Source organism: Zootoca vivipara, chromosome 7 (genome assembly GCF_963506605.1).
Source record: "Zootoca vivipara chromosome 7, rZooViv1.1, whole genome shotgun sequence".
Taxonomy (NCBI): domain Eukaryota; kingdom Metazoa; phylum Chordata; class Lepidosauria; order Squamata; family Lacertidae; genus Zootoca; species Zootoca vivipara.
In genome coordinates, this window is record NC_083282.1 from 37,615,214 (window position 1) to 37,633,070 (window position 17,857).

The window sequence follows — 17,857 nt, forward strand, 5'->3', positions numbered from 1 at the left end:
AAAGTGATGCTTGCAACTACAAGGAGGACTTACAACTATAGAGCGAGTGAGCACTCCAGCCATACACAGTTATACTTCCTGAACTCCTAAGCAGGGTTATAGAAGGACAACTGTTGAGAGCAGTCAGCCAATCTGCTTTGTGCTGTTTTTACTGTTTTTTCATGTTTTATTGTTTATGTATCCATATATACTGCCGTGATATTATATGAGACGGTGATCTACAAATACTTTTATCAACTAACCAACCAATCCTTAACAAAAGGAAGGTACTTGGCAACTTTGCCACTACTTGTGGATGAAGTAAGATTCCTTGTGCTTTTTTTGCCAATACAATTTTGAGTTGTATTTGAAAAAATAAAACAATGTTGCCCCCTCTCTAGACTTTCATTATGCTTTCATGATTATTTGTAGTCATGATAGTATTAGGGTGGAACTCAGGACGCAAGGGAGAAACGTGCTAAGAGGAAGGCGTGCTTGGCAAATCCACACCATGATCAATTCCCGCCCGGAAACCAATGTCCCCACTGTGGAAGGACGTGTAGATCCAGAATTGGCCTCCACAGTCACTTACGGACCCATTGTTAAAACCGTGTTTATGGAAGGCAATCTTACTCGGCTACGAGTGATCGCCAAAGAAGAAGATGATTAGGGTGGATATATGTGATCCTGCTTTCAATTCTGTTTGCACTTGCAAAGGTTTCAGAGTGGACACCCTGCTTCATTCTAGGAACTTTCTGCTGAGAACATGCAACTTTTGCTAACAAAAATGGTCCATGCCTTTTTTGTTGTGCTATAGCACAAGAGGACCCCAGACCCCCATCATGTAGGAACAAGCAGGGAAGCCCTGCAGAACAGCAAATAAAGAACTGGGGAAGCCCTGATAGGGCTATGCTATGAGGATGATTCAATACAAATCCCCCAATAACACACACTTACTGCATCAGTGACGCATTGCAGAATACACCTGCCAGAATACAACCTGGCTGGTGGGTCTCTCAGTCCATAGCAGTACTCTGAGGTCCATTAACCCTCTGCTATCCAACCCGCAGAAGTGCTAGTTCTGCTTCTGGAGATGATGTAGATTTCTGCAACTACCTTCTGAGGAATTAGGGAAACTTAGGGAAGACTGTTATTGTTGAAATCATGCCACAGGAAAAATAAATGCCCATGTCCATTGCACACGCAGAGAGAATTCCACAATTTTGAAAGCACAGCATCTGAGCAGGCCCTTGGGGACTGCAGGACTAAAGCTAGCACAAAGACAAGAATTGAGGGCATTCTTTTAATTGGTGGCTTGTTTTGTTGCCAACCATTTTTGTCAGGAAAGCTTGCTTCAAATACATATTTAACTAAGCCTGGGTCTGCCTCGGGTGGATTGTAAATCAGGAGGACCACTTACAAAATCCAGCATTGGTTTTTTTTAAAGAGTTTCTTAACATATGGATACCACAGTGGGCACGTCCATCTATTGTGCATGGTGCTCAGAGCATTTCCTGGATATATAATTCATGAGATCCTCGTTGCATGCAGTCCAGTCCTGTTAGACAACATGACAGGAGGACAGTGGGCAGCTGCCACTTCTGTTGTGCCTTGATCTAATGGGAGCAAAAGTACTATTCTTAGGCTCTCCTTCCAGTTGCTTTTTCATGCATGAGCCCCCAGACTTATATCTGTTATTCAGCTAAATGCCATTAAATTACTCTGAGTTTTGAAGGAAATGGATCAGATTTACAAATACACTGTATACATGTATCTCATGTTCATGGGGAAGCTATTTCTCTCTTGGTTTCATGCCAGAATTAGCTACATTTTTGTACTTGTGCAACTTCGTAACAGAGGAAATCTGCACTTCCTTGGGTAGCTTGAGGAGAGTTTCCATTCTGATCTGCATAATGCCACCTGGTAAAATACAGGCCCAGTTAATGTCCTTGATTCCTAAGGGATTCTGTTTCGTAAGGCTTTGAGAAGTCTTGGAAAACTTTGAGTAGTTTAAAGGGACCAGGAGCCCCAATGGGCAGTCTCCTTTTGACGTTGCTAGCCTATCCTAGCCTTCAGGTTAGGATTTCATTTGCTGCTTCTGCACTTTTGATTTGCACCATGTTTATCCATGTCACTTTCTCCTACAAATTTCAGCTTTCAAATCACTTGTGTTATAAAGCTGACAACCTTGTAATACTCCAATCAGAAGGTTTTCCACCCTGACATGCAGACTTCCAGCTTCCTCTGAACATAGAATCTTCCCTCTTGTTTCTCAGCAACCCCCTCCTTTTTTTCCTCCTCCAATCCTGTCTGGTCTGCAGTCACTATTACAGTTTGTTGTTAGAGGGAGAGGTTATGCTATTTAGAGTTGGGATTCAAGTAAGAAGTATTTGCCTTTTGACTTGATGTCTCTTTCTGCTCCAGATCAGGGGTGAGAAACTCATAGCCTGCCAAATGTTCCTGGACTTCAGTTCCCATCATCATGATCAACGGTCAGAGATGATGGAGCCCAACAACATCTGGGTGGCCACAAGTCTCCCACCCCTGCTTTAGGCATGGGTTGTGTGTGCTTGTGATGTCCCTAAACACATTTTTTCAGTGTACAAAGAGGAAAATGCAGCAAAACCTATGAGTGTTCTTTTGTTTTAGTAGGATGCAATTCAATACTCACTTGTATAGGAGTATTACTGAACTCACTTGGGCTTACTCTTGAGGAGACATGTACAAGATTGCACTCTTAAAGCTGCAATCCTGTACACACAGGAGGAAACTACACTCAATACAGTGATACTTACTTCTCAGTAAGATGGCATAGAATTGCACTCTTCAGAGGAACACAAGAAACCTGCATAGATGGGTTTTCTGGACATTTTATTACCCTCAGCTATATTCCAATTTATACTGGGAAATTAAAATGACCCCAAACATGGTAGGTGTGAATGTGTGAGAAGAAGGAAACTTAATTTTGCTTCCTTTGATATGATGCCATTTGAAGAACTCCATGGGGCATTCAGTATCCCAAAGGATTTCACTAGCTAGGATAAAAAATACTCCAAATATAGGAATCGGAAGGAAATTCATTGGAAGACGTTTTGTCCAAGGCTCTTTTGGTTTTCAAAATGAAAACTCTGTATAAAGATTTACACCTCCTTTCCTGGATCAGTTTACTGCATTGTTGTTGAGCACCACAACTCCAGAGTCGGTCACGACTGGACCTAATGGTCAGGGGCCCCTTTACCTTTACGTTTATTCTACACTAGCTGGGATAAAGTTTGAATACCCCACATACATCAGGCAAGTGCCATTGCACTATTTTGGCTCCTGCTAAAAAAATCATTTTTTGTTTAAGCAAGCCTTCCCAGACATGTAAAAGCTGCCATGTGTTTAGTCTGTAATTTTAGTATATGTGCTGCCGAAGCGAGCACTTTAGTCTGTAATTTTAACTTAACTGCTGCTTTTAATTATATTTTGAATTTTTAAAAACTTGTTTTTAAGTTTGACTTTTATTGATAATTTTAATGTATAAGCTATATTTGCCTTTAAGCAGTATACAAATTTTCATAATTAAATACATGCATAGAAGAATTTAAATGGAAGTTTGTGGATATTTTTTGGTCTGACATACTTTTTGATCAGGAAAAATAAGCTGTGGCTAAAATTTGGGTACAATTGTTTACTGTTGCCCTAAAAGGGACTATGTTGTAGATCAACTTCTATGCAAAAAGTGCATCCAGGGTGGATATTACCCTTATTTTTGGATAGGCATAAAATCCAATTTAAAAACCGCCAGAAAATAAAATTAAGTCTTATCAATCTTAATAACAGAATTATGGTGCTACAATTGTAATTAAAACATTAATAAGATAACATTAGAGTAACTGTATAGCTTTTATACATCATATCTAATTCCATTGCTTCCCTGCCCCAGAACATTTTGCATCGCATTGTGCCTTGGAGTTGGGTTCAGGTGGACTTACCTTCATAAATTCTGGGGCCACAACTGAATTATCCAAATCTCTTGATTATCTAAGTTTAATTTTTACTTTATATCTGTGTGTATAAATATATCCTCAAACAGCTGTCTTGTTTATCTAAAATTCTCATTATCCAAACTTTTTCGGATACCCCTGAGCAATTCAAGTAAATGAGATTATGCTGAACAGCAACTGTCTCCCGGGATAAGAAAATGCCATGAGATTTAAACAAGAGCAACCAAAAGCCCTAAGGATGATTTCAATTAAGTGGCTGCAGATAATACAAAAACTGAGCCTGGAGTTGTATTGAGAGCTCTAATGGAAGTGTGTGCATGATGAATCCATTCCCCAATCCCACCCAATATCCCAGAGTGCTCTGCGTGATTGTAGTATCCCTTCTCAAGGGATATTCAAGGCTCAAAAAGCAGGAGATGTTCTAGGAAGAACTGGGAGTGGTTCATCTGTATGAGGGTAGACATTAAACTTTAAAAATATATATAATTTGCCGTTGCAAATTAATATGTAGCTCAGTCAGATTTCTGCATACTATGTGTAAGCTGAATTGAGCTGATAAGGAAAGTTGGGGGTGTGCATGTCCAAACTGAAGTTGGATCCAGCCAAAACACTCTGAACCATATCAAGGGCCTCTGAAGCTATTTGGGGTGATCCACAGTGCTACGGTGGAGAGCCAGTGTGGTGTAGTGGTTAAGAGCGGTAGACTCGTAATCTGGGGAACCGGGTTCGCGTCCCCGCTCCTCCACATGCAGCTGCTGGGTGACCTTGGGCTAGTCACACTTCTCTGAAGTCTCTCAGCCCCACTCGCCTCACAGGGTGTCTGTTGTGGGGGAGGAAGGGAAAGGAGAATGTTAGCTGCTTTGAGACTCCTTAGGGTAGTGATAAAGCGGGATATCAAATCCAAACTCTTCTTCTACGGTATTTTTCTAGGAAAAAAGATGTGTTGGAACTCACCGTGAATGCCTCCCTTGTTCTCTTATATTGGCAATGGCACCCACCTGAGAGGTGCCAGAATGGAGTAATTCAGAAATTGTGTTGCTTAAAAAACTGTGCAAGCAGGATGTCTGTAGGCATTGAAACATTTCTCCCTAAACTTGCCGTAAAGAAAATGCCAAGATGGAGAGAAGGAGATTAGGGATCTCCGATCACAGTGGTTTGGGAGAGGGACACTGAAGTGATGTGAAGCTTGTTGGTTCTGTACTGTTTCCTAGTTCTGCTGGTGGTGCTTGCTTGGAAAATGCTGGGCATTCAAAGCCTCTCAAATTAGATTTGCACTTAGTTTATATGAGTTTGGGTGCCACTTAAGTAGAACACAAGCCAGGAATTGTGTGTGTGTGACCTGTGTGTAGATGCACAACCCTAGTACATATTTACACTGATATTTATTAATGCAATGAATTTTGTATAGGCAGGTTAACATGGTTGGTGATAAGTAAATGGTGTGTGCATAGTAGGGCATAGTTGTCCACCAGTACACATAATGTAAATTAACTAATGACTCCAACACACATCTTATCTGATACTGGCATTATGTGCGCAGCCTTGTAGGGAGTGGCACCCTCTTCTGTGTACGCTGTTCCCAAAAGGACAATGATGTAAAGTCTCTGTGGTGCTGTTGGGTGTCTCAAAGAGTGGGAAATATGGAAATTAAGGGATACAGGGGGTAAATAATAAGCCTCCGTATTCTAATATGTTGCTGTTTTGCTTATATTTCTTGCAGCTAAAAATCAATTGTGTTAACAAGAAAAGACAGAATAACAGCTGATTTTCCCCCTCCAAGGTTACAGTGTAGCCAGTTAACTTTTCTTGCATCTGACGAAAAACTAGTTCAGGACATGGTGTTAACAGATTGTTTATCTCAGGTTTGTGTGTCAAGAGAATATATAAAATTCAGATTCTTTTTCCATCATTGCACCAGAAGTTTAATATATTTGTTCCTTCATGTGTATGACACAGTAACGTCTTACTAATCGTTCTCCAATTCCTCTTGCCCTCTTTATTTGGGAAGAACATTTGAATGAATGGAGTGTATTCAAATACATACCTTTTGCTTCTTTAACTTCTGTCCAACTTTTTTTCTTATCAAATCATATGCATGCTACTTTTGTATTTCCAGCTGTGTAGGTTATATATTTGATGGAGCTTTTGTGCCTTGCATTTTGGGCATCTTTGCATTCAACAGAACTGAATAATCAATAATTTGAATGAAGAGCTACTTAGATAGAAATACAGGAATTATGAGTAGTGGGGCACAGGTATGAGTAAACTTGGAAAGCAAGCGTGTTCCCAACCATAACTGAAGCCTATACAGTATGTTCTATGTTTCCCTTGCTGCAAGAAACAGTGTAATGCATAAGGAGTTGCCTGATACTCAGCAGCGGTGAGTACCACTCACCTGGAATGCTCACCTGACCTCCATCCAGCTGAGACAGAGAGGGATAAGGGTGCAGCAGCAGTGAAGTCAGTGCAGTGCAAACACATGAGCAGAGTCAATCCAGCACTTCTGGCTGTGCATTTGCACCTTACCACTGTACCTGTCTTCCTCTCCATTCTAGTATGTTGTAGCAACTCAGCCAGATGGAGGTGAGCAGCACAGCCACACTATGCTGTCTGCTGATGCTTACACTAAATCAGTCTATCAGTCCATCTAGCCCATTGTCAATGGCAGCAACTCTCTAGGTTCTCGGGCAGGAGTCTTTCCCTGCCCTGCTAGTAAAAACCATTCACATGGCATTGCTAAGGACTGGACATGGAATCTTCTGCATGCAGCACATCTGCTCTCTCATTAAGGTGTCCAAACTCCTTTTTCCTGAAAGGAGTAAGTGAGATTTCCCCAGGGGTATCTGGGGAAATGAACCTAGGACCAAAGAACAATTTCTACAAACCAACAAACCAGGCCTTTTCATGAAAACACTGTGTTGCCTTTCATGATTGGCACAGTCCTAGCTAATAATATTCCTTGCTCTGGTGAGATTCTGAAAACAGATGAGACTCAGGCAAAACTGGGGCATTCCTCATAATGAAGAAAATTTGAAAGGATGTTAGTGAGCAAAGGCATTAGTATCACTGGAGAAAGCAGCCATCTGGAAGTGTCCTCATATAGTTACCTTATTCCTATGTATATTTGCAACCACTGTGTTCAACTAGATTAGAAGCATCCTTCTGATTTTGTCCATCTGTAAACTGCAAAGGGTTGCTTGCAGTTATTTCCCCCTCTAATATTTCCCCGCATCTTTATCAGCTACATGAAAGGCAGGTATATAAACTATTTCCTAGTATGGAGATTGGGAGAGGGATTGTAGACCAGTAGCTATGCGTATGCATTTTATGCTGAAGGTCCCGGGTTGAGGGCCTATGCTACATTAACAATGTGATTAGCAATCCTAGTGTATTTTCTTTAAAAATTAAAAACTACCCACAGGGGGATGGTGACTGGAGCCGCAGTAACCTGGGGAGATGCGCCACTTGGTGCAGCAATGGAAAGAGCTGTCCCAAAAAACCTGGTCAGAGACCAGGTTGGGTTGATGGCGGAAGGAAAACCAAACACCAGAGTGGAGATGGGTAGGTAGGTAGGTAGGTAGGTATATCACCTGTGCATAAGGAAGAAGGTGGTGGTAAAGAAAGATTCTTCATGGCTGGCAGGTCCAGCTTGTAATCAGTTTCAACAGATTTGTTGAAATGAATCCTTTGGTTCTTCCTGTCCCAAAATCAACTTCCAAGTTGCTGAGCCCCTGGGCCTATTTTTCTGACATTTGGGAGCTTTCTTACTTAGGAATGCCTCTAATGTTAGCAATTTTCAGACCAGTTGCCCACAAAACATTAGGGAATATTGATTCCTTTTTCACTCGCACCAAAACTATAGCAGCTGCCACTGCAGTAAAGCCACTTAAGCTATCCTTCTGAAATTTGACATATTTCACGCTGCCAGAAGCGACAGTATAGCCTGCAAATTTCATTCAATTCTGTCTAAAATTAAAAATACTATAGTCAGTACTTTGGTAGGCATTATTCACTTTGGAAGGACTACTGTGCCTGCAAATTTCATCCAGTCAAAAGGGGTTATAGTAACAACAACAAAAATAATTCAAATAGTGAGGGGGTGGGGCAAATAAAGTGGAGATTGAGCCCAAAGCCAAATTGAGAATCCCCCAAACTAGTCTGATCCAAATCAGGCTGCATTACAAAGCATTGAACTGGGAGCCCAACAGAATCTTGTGCTGTTGCACACCCCTAATTTAATAGCTAGGCTTAAATTGGATCTGGATTGCAACTTGAACTTTGGGTTATCTGTGCTTTTTATTTCAGATATATTGCTCTGACTTTAATTTTAAATGCTGCCGTGAGGCAATATGTGTACAGTACAGATAAATCAATTAAAGCAAAAGGAATAAAAAATGTGTTCTGTAACCTCTCTGAAAACTTCAGTAATTGTCTTGGCTTCCACCAATGAATCCCATAATTAAAAATCCACTTGATTTTGGCCACAGAATAAGAAAAGAAAATAATGGCCTGCTAGGAGCTTTGCCCTAATGGACAGAGTTAATACACTCTGTTTTTCCCAGCTGCTAGAGTTGGCAACCTTGATATCCTGCTTCTGCTACTGTGTAGCACAAATACAGGGTCAACCAACATCAGCCAAGGAAGGGGTTGGTTTGGCTCATATCTAGCAACAACTGACTGTCTCCTTACCTTGGAAGCATCCAAGACTGTTAGTTATCTATGATGAGAGTTTTAAGGCCCCCTCAGGTATTAGCTGTCCTGTACACAGAATTAATTAACAGAATTTCACTGAGTAGCCTGTCCCTTAAGGGACGCAGGTGGCGCTGTGGGTTAAACCACAGAGCCTAGGGCTTGCCGATCAGAAGGTCGGCAGTTCGAATCCCTGCAATGGGGTGAGCTCCTGTTGCTTGGTCCCAGCTCCTGCCAACCTAGCAGTTCGAAAGCACCTCAAAGTGCAAGTAGATAAATAGGTACCGCTACAGCGGGAAGGTTTTCCATGTGCTGCTCTGGTTCGCCAGAAGCTGCTTTGTCATGCTGGCCAATAATGCGAGATGAGCGTCGCAACCCCAGAGTCGGTCACGACTGGACCTAATCTTCAGGGGTGCCTTTACCTTTTTAGCCTGTCCCTTATCATTTAGGGTTAAAGATTTCCTAGAAGCTTTTGGGTGTATAGCTGTATGGGTGAAGGCCACCTCCTTGCAGATGTTTGTGTTGTACATGCGGACAGAAGGGAAAGGGCCAGGTGAAGCAAGTGATGTCATGGATGGGACCATTGGTTAGAGCCCCACCCATTTTTGCTATGTACAGCAACATGGGAGCTAATAATTCCTGAAGGGGAACTAAATATATTTCATCCCAGTATTAGCACTAATGCGCAGCCAGTTTACACTTGGATACATTCATCTTTATGTCTTAGAAATCACAATGTGGAAAGCTCTAAGTTGAAGCCACAAGACATCCAGAAGAATCTGAGAAAAACCAAACCATATGCATCTTTAGTAGCATAATTAGCAACAACAAAAAAATTTAAAAAATTAAACACCAGGCATTACAAGGGGTCTGATTTCCATTGGGACTGCAGCATGTGCATGTTTAAGGCTTCCCTCTGCAGCTGCCACTGCATGACAATTAGCAGTAGAGAAAAGGTCCCATTGGTGCCAAGACATGAATGTGTAGATCCTGCCACCATGATGCTGTGTCCTCCACCCCCTGCTGGCTTACATGGGTCCTTTCTTTTTTTTAAAAAAAAAAAAAAACCTGGAAAGATGGTGATTCTAGATTTGTTGCTTGCTTTGCAATATGTGAATAGGGCGGGGGAATATGATTGGCACAATGTCATCCTTATCACAAATAAAAATGTCATAGGAGGAAAGGCAGCAAATTGGAAAGGTGAATGTTTCACAAATTATTGAAACAGGAAAAACAATGGTTTTGTTGCTTGTGTATGGCAGATGAGTCATAAAGAAAGAATGCTGACAATTACGAAGAAGGGATAGAGGAGGAAGCTGTACAATTCAGTTCACTTTTAAAGGCAAATATACATTACACACACTTTCTGAAAAAAACTCTAGACTAAACCAAACTATACACATGTCTTTAACTGCAGTTTTCCTTACAAAACACAAGCCAAATAAATAAATAAAAAATGATGCCACTGGGTGGGGGGAAATTAGAAAGAAATAAGAATGGCCCAGTCTTTCAAGGCTTTGAAAGGAAGAATGTATTTTGTATCACTTATCCATATAGATTTATTGACACCGACATGCTAAGCATTACTGCACCACTCAGGTATCAATATTTAATCTATTGTAACGGGCTATATGCAGGGATGCATGTATAGGGAAGAACAGGGAAAGAGAAGGGTGGGCGAGAGATTTCATGTTGAAAGCTTTGCGGAATAGTTCTCTTTGAAGGATATGAGAGAAAGGAAGCTACTATTTTGTACTCCAAAAAAGACATATAAAGCATCTCCCTTTTTATTTGTTTCAAGAATACGTAAAACATTGCTATACTTCAGCACATTCCTATTCCACGGTGGCATTGCTGTCAGCTGATGTTAGGAAGGAGTCAGGATCACCACTGTCCTTTGAAAATATGATCTGCTCTGTTTCTGTCTGAAAACATTTCTTTGTCGCCTTAAAATGTCATTGCAGCTCACTTATGATTTGTACCTTTAAGGAAAGAGGAGGAAATGAGATTCTAACAATAACATGAAATGTAAGTCATAGAGTGCAGTTGGTGTGTGTGTGTGTGTGTGTGTGTGTGTGTGTGTGTAAATCTCTATAAGATTTCAATTCATTTTCTAACATACATGAAATGAGACAGCAAACTTTCTCACTTTTAGACTGGAAGAGACTTCCTTTTGAAAACTTCCATGAGAGTTACAGCTCGTTGGAGAACTGAACACTTAAATGTCCACTCTTCACTTCCTCACACAAAATGTCAAAAGCAAACAAGCAATGCTCAAGCAGAATGCATTCACACAATAACTCTTTAGTATATTCAAGAGTTTATGACATTTCTACGCCTCGACTGTTTCCTGGCAATTTTGTTGGATGTGTTTCGCGTTTTTGTCAGCCCAGTTAGGAGAAACGTTAATTCCTCGCAGGCAACATGTATCTTTCAGTGAGTTCTGTTTCGGTCTGAATTCAACGGAATGCAAAAGTCAATGCTGGAATGCTGCAAGCATTTACAGTGGTACCTCAGTTTACAAACACAATTGTAAAAAAAAAAAAAAACCCACACAATTGGTTCCGGAAGTCTGTACTTAACCTGAAGCGTCCTTAACCTGAAGCGAACTTTACCATTGAAAGTAATGGAAAGTGGATTAATCCATTCCAAACGGTCCGTGGAGTACTTAACCTGAAGTGTACTTAACCTGAAGTGAACTTTCCTAATGAAAGTAATGGAAAGTGAATTAATCTGTTCCAGACAGGTCCACGGAGTACTCAACCTGAAGCGTAATTAACCCGAGGTAGGAGTGTAATTGGTTCTGGAAGTCTGTTCTTAACCTGAAGCGTACTTAACCTGAAGCGATCTTTCCCATTGAAAGTAAAGGAAAGTGGATCAATCCGTTCCAAACGGGGCTGCAGAGTACTTAAACTGAAAATACTCAAACCGAGGCATACTTAAACCGAGGTATGACTGTACTCCATCAGCACAAGCCTCATGCCTTCTGCCCGGTGAACATGGAAGCAGGCAGAAGTGCTGGTGGCAGCCAGTGGAAAGCCCTCTAATGGGGTATTCCAGGGGCAAGGTGGAGCTGTGCTCGCTCTGTGTCTGCTGGATCCTGATCCAGTGCCACTGCTGTCAGTTGAGTGCTCCAAGCTGCAGCAATGTGTCTCCCTCACTTTCCACCCCAGTTGCCGTGCAGCAGGGCCCCAAGTTCAGTGGTTCTCCCACTGCTCCATTCAGTCATATTGCACAGTGTCCAGTGTTAAGATTGTGCTCTAAATAGGGGGTCTCTGTTGAGAAGCAGTTCAATGCCAGGGTCTTGAAAAAGCAGCAGATTTTTCCCACTGTATATCAGTACTGTTGTGTATGACAACACTGTGTGAAAAAGAAATCAAATAGGGCATTGCTATGGGTGTATATAGAGCCCTTCCTGTTGCATTCTTGTTACCTCCTTTGACCACCCCCTTCCTTCTTTGCTCATACATTTTTCCTGCTCATAATGTGGTGCCTCAACTGCTTTTCTTGTTTTATATCCACCAGGATATGGTGAGCAGCTTAATCTTTGTAAAATCTTAATTACTTGATATTTTTAAAGAAACATAAGATTATAGGACCCTCCAATAATTCAGGGAAGGACAATATAGGCCAGGCATCCCCAAACTGTGGCCCTCCAGATGTTTTGGCCTACAACTCCCATGATCCTTAGCTAACAGGACTAGTGGTCAGGGATGATGGGAACTGTAGTCCAAAACATCTGGAGGGCCGCAGTTTGGGGATGCCTGATATAGGCTATAGCAGGCATCCCCAAACTGCGGCCCTCCAGATGTTTTGGCCTACAACTCCCATGATCCCTAGCTAATAGGACTAGTGGTTGGTGAAGATGGGAATTGTAGTCCAAAACATCTGGAGGGCCGAAGTTTGGGGATGCCTGGGCTATAGGATGAAAGTGTTTCATTTATAGGTGACAGCCTGGAATCAATATATGTGTAGGTCTCAACTAATAACAAAATTCTGTTTTAAAATGTACCAACATTGTAGCTGTGAGGAATGCTTTTTTGTGAATACCTTCTTCCACGATACAAGAGATTTCATTTAATATAACATCCAGCGTGGACTTCCCTCAAACAACAAGCTATTAAGAGTTTGGAGGCCAGCCAGAAGAGGAAACAAGGTTGTTATTGGCATGATTTTAATCATGATAGACAATTAGCAAAGCTTAATTATGTTAAGAAAGAAAATGAGCGTGAGCAGCAATAATGAATTTCCCTAGTAAATCTCTTGTGCCCCAAAATAAAATAGTTGACCTATAAATAGAGTGGAATTAGAAGAGGTGTTTGCCCACATGGCCTAGCATTGTTTACCTCACACCAAGCAGAATTTCTGCAGTGGAACTAGAGGCAAAAGTAACCAGGCAGGAACAAGCATATTCACGGTATAATACTAGCAGGATCTTATATCACTTCAGAAATGCATTTAATCAAAATGATGGTTTGGGGCTGGATCCAAATGTGTCCTTTTGCCTGATACAAGGAGCTTCTTGCAACAGAAGGAGTCTTCTGTCAGTGGAAGGAACCCTTCTGTCAGAAGAAGACTTTTTTCCCCCAGGAGGAAGATTTCTTCCGTTTGGTGAAAGGAACTTTGGATACAACCCAGAGTTTATAGTTCTATGAAGAGTGGAAAAACAAGTAATCAACTTTTCATCACTGAGAGAGGGCATTTCAAAGACCTTTCAGTTTTAATTGAAGAAGAGCTCTAAGACTTGGATGTGTTTCTACGACATCCAGTGTCCATGAGGTGAAACAAAGAGGTGTTTGCTTTTCTAGCTAAAATGCCTAGTATTAAGTCTTCATGTGATGTTTGCTCCAATCCTATACCTGCTTGCACCCAATTGAACTCAGTAGGACTTAATTCTGAGTAGATAAGTATATTATAACACTGTCACATGACTTTTTTAAAAAAATTCATTCCTAGATACAAATACATCAGGCTTATCAGGTTTTCATGGTGTTGTAGATACAGTACATTTTCCCCCCTTTCCTTGAGGAAATTCCTAGCTGCAATCCAAGCCCCCTATGTTACTGGCTTGTATGGGGAGTCAATTGGGCAGAGGTGTCCCTCCAGTCAGTGCTGTCTGCCTGTGCCCACCTCAGGGTATAGAGTGATGCCAGTGTCATTCCATCAGTGCTGAGCTCCTCGTTTCATCCACCAAACATGCGGGAAGATGAAAGTACCAATGGTGGGATCCCTAACAACAGTGGCCCATTGAAAGGTGCAAAATGTGGTATTTGAAGGGCAAGGGGTTGCTGAGCTGGCCAGATATTTTCTCCATTGCTATTCCTTAATGGCATTGGGCTTAATTCATGCTCAATTGTTGAGGCAGCTCCAGGCTGATGTAGCAATTTGCCTGCCCCTGCTTTGGCAACATGAGCAGCATGACTGTGGATGTGGTGGCAGCTCTGTCACAGTCACTATCATACATCGCCACTGCTCAGAAGGAGCAGTCCATCCCACTTCACCACTTGAGGTGCCACCCTGAACTGCTGCCCTGCCAAAGCTTCTATTACCTGGTTTGCAAGGTGGTACCTATGATTCAGCAGCAGCAGCAGCAGCAGCAGCAGGAAGAGGAGGAGGTTCTGCTGAGAGCTCATTGAAATCTCATGAGATCTCATGTGCTCTGCAAGATTTTGGTGACATCTCATGAGATCTCAGTGGGGCAGGCGTGGCACTCGAGGCTACCCTGCCAGAATTGGATTGTCCTGCCAAATATTTCAATTGCTAATCGAGTCACTTGAAAAGGGCACAAATAGATCTTGAAATAATAATAATAATAAAAAGAACAACTACAAATAAATATTTCCGAATGGCTATACATGGGGCATTTGCTTTTCTACCAAAAGTCAGGCTATGGGTGCAACAAGGATTTTTGAAATCCCAGAGGATTTCTTTGCTAGAAGAGGTCCAAGAGAGCCAGTGGCGTTAGGTCAGTTCAAAAATATAATTAATGAACATAACCTGCCACTGCAGCCTCAATGCACATTTTGCTTACGGTGCATTGCTTCATCATGACTACTGATGTTGGGGAAAGATTATGTACAGTATCTCATTAAATGTATTGCAAAGTGGAAGAATACATATCTCATTATGCAAATGCACAGGGTAACACTGAACTTATTTGTTTAGTATGATACTAAGCTGCCTACTTAGGAATGAGGTGTGCTAAGATACACATGACTTAAGATGTTTTGAACATGGGAGGGACGTTGTGCGTGATTATTGGGTGCAACTCATTCTCATTTTCAGACTGTGTCACAGTGGATTGAACAGACAATGTAGCAGTGATGGATCGTTTCCATTTTGTGGTATCTAAACCTCTTGTCCTCTTTGAACTTTAACGTGTCACATCTTGGGGAATTCAAGCTTGGGAAATAAGCCACTCGTTTCACTTCTCACTTCCTCATTGTGAACCAGGACCTGTTTTAGTAGTGTGCTTATTTTTTATCTACCCAGGTTAGTTTTTCTATATAAATCAAGCATTATATTGCAAGTTTGCACAGCTCTGGTTTAGAATCAGAACTGTCGCATGGAAGCAAAGTCCTAAGGAGGCATCTGGAGTCGTGAACCAGTGCCTGGAGCCATTGATGGTCAGGAGAAAAGTGGAGGAAAAAACCTGAAGCTTTTACCCAGACAAAATGTAAGTGTTCCTTATTCAGTGTGTGTCCAGTTCAAGGATAGGAATCTTGATTCATTCTGAAAACTCACACCTGCCGTTCCTAGATTTAGTGCTTTGAGGGTATTAGTAGCCAAGAGTATATTAGCTGACTTGCCAGCTTTGCACTTTCCCGAACAGGGAAGACCTAACCACAGTGATTCATGCCTTGCTTACATTCAGACTGGACCGTTGTAATGCACTGTGTGGGAATAGTGTCTGGAAATCACAACTGGTTCAGAACCAGTTGATTGATGTCATGCAGTTGATTGATGCAGGGTTCATGGAGATACAGCCCCACTGGATTCTGTTAGGTTCTACACCCAGTTTAAAGAGCTGGATATTAAGTGTGTACACACACATCCAATTCAGGGCCCGGTTTGGCAATTCAGACTGGCTCTGAGTAGGCCCAGAATGATCCAGACCCAGTGTGGCCCAATTCTATAGAAATCTCATTGACTTGCATTGTGAAACCAAAATGGCTCCAGTATTTTGGGTTTCCCCCCACAAAGTAAATGAAATTTGGAGACATAGTAACTTCTGAAGGTTACAATTTGAAGCTTTGTTCAACTCAATCTGGAACAAATTTGCCTGGTGATTCAGTTCATAATTTGCAGTTTGTTCATTCGTTTTTTAATACTTTTTATTAAATTTTCCAATTAAAACACATCAAATCACATTGAAATTATTCCCAATTACATTTTTACCCATCCAAATTAATCATACAATTCCAATTAAAGAAAACATTCCAATTATAGCCAATTATACTTAATTTTTTCGGACTCCCATGCCTCAGATTTCCAGAGCTCCCTGCTAATCACCAATACTGATTGCTTCTTTTTAAATTTATCCCTTATTAAACAGCCTCTAATATAAATTTCACATATTTTCCAAGTCTGTTACTGTCCTTCTTGGCCTCTGAATTTATGTTACCAACAGGATATTTCCAAATACTTTCTGTCTCTGTATGGACTCTATCTCTAAACTCCCTCTGATCTCTGGCCCCTAATACCAATTAAGTCATAAATTATATCCAAATTCCACTCCATGGCTCCTCCAGCGGAGAAAAAAAGCCAGACATCTCTTCTCACGCTTCTTGAAACCGAGCGGCTTCTCCCCCACCTATAGTTGCATTCCATTCTGGCGCCATCTTTTCTGAATTTCGTACTGTGACACAGATCTTAAATCCTCCTTAAAGTCTCAAATCTTTAAGCATCTCAACCAGGGCCAGGATTTTAGGGGAGATTTTTGTAAAATTGTCAAATTATATATAATTCCTCCATTTACATATTTAATCGAAATTCCATGTCCACCCAGTTTATACTTTCCATTATCCTGCTGCTCTAGATCAAGTCCGATGTTCCATCTAGGAAAGGTATTTGATATATTATAAGCAAAGAACAAAAAAGGTTGCACTTCTTTGTAAGGCGTCTCGGATTCTCCAGACACTCCATCTTCACTCCTGCGATGTTTCCTCTTATCTCTCAGTGGCCGTAATTCAAATCATTCTCTCTGCTACTCAGGGTTGTGTCCATAAGCAGTAAATTTCCACTCTTTCATCTGAGGCATGCCCAAAACTTTCCTCTAATTAAAATTCCAAGTAATGGGTCCCGTGTGCCTGGTGGGTGGCTTCCAGGAGTGCCGACTCCAACAGGTGCTACAGCCCAGCCCCCCCAGCCCCCGCAGGGGTCCGGGTGGTTTAAGGGGCATCTGCGGGCCTGCGGCCCCCTCCTGTAGTGTCCTGGGAGGGGTGGGGGAGGCTGCATACTCCCGAAGCAGCCGCCGAAAAAACACTGTTGGAGCGGAGATGATGGTATTGTCCGCCATTCCCTCCAGCACGTGGGCGGAGCCATAATTTGCAGTTTGGACAAGTTGGGTCTGCATATCTACTGGACCACTTTGGGAGGAACGGTGGGATACTTATTTAAATAAATAAAAAAATAAAAATAAAGCTCTAAACCGTTTGGTCAGGGTATACAGGTGAAACTCGGAAAATTAGAATATCGTCGAAAAGTGCATTTATTTCAGTAATGCAACTTAAAAGGAGAAACCAATATATGAGATAGATGCATGACATGCAAAGCAATATATGTCAAGCCTTTATTTGTTGTAATTGTAATTTTTTGTCTTTAGGCGGGTCAATTATAAATGGGATGTAATTAATGAAATGTAATAGCAATGTTTATTTTTGTATTATTGTAACTATTTGTTTTATTACTGTGGAATTACAAAAGAAAGCATTTGTGAAAATTAAAAGAAAAATAAATAATAATAAGTTGCATTACTGAAATGAATGCACTTTTCGACGATATTCTAATTTTCCGAGTTTCACCTGTATCTAGTGCTGCCCACCCCCATGCAAACCCACCTGTACGTTAAGACTTTAAAGGTTGCTTTAGACTGACATCTGTGCATAAACAAAATACAAATTAAAAATTTCACAATTAAGCAAATAAATTTGCAAATCTATAACTTTACCACATCTGACAACTGTTGATATTCAGTGTAT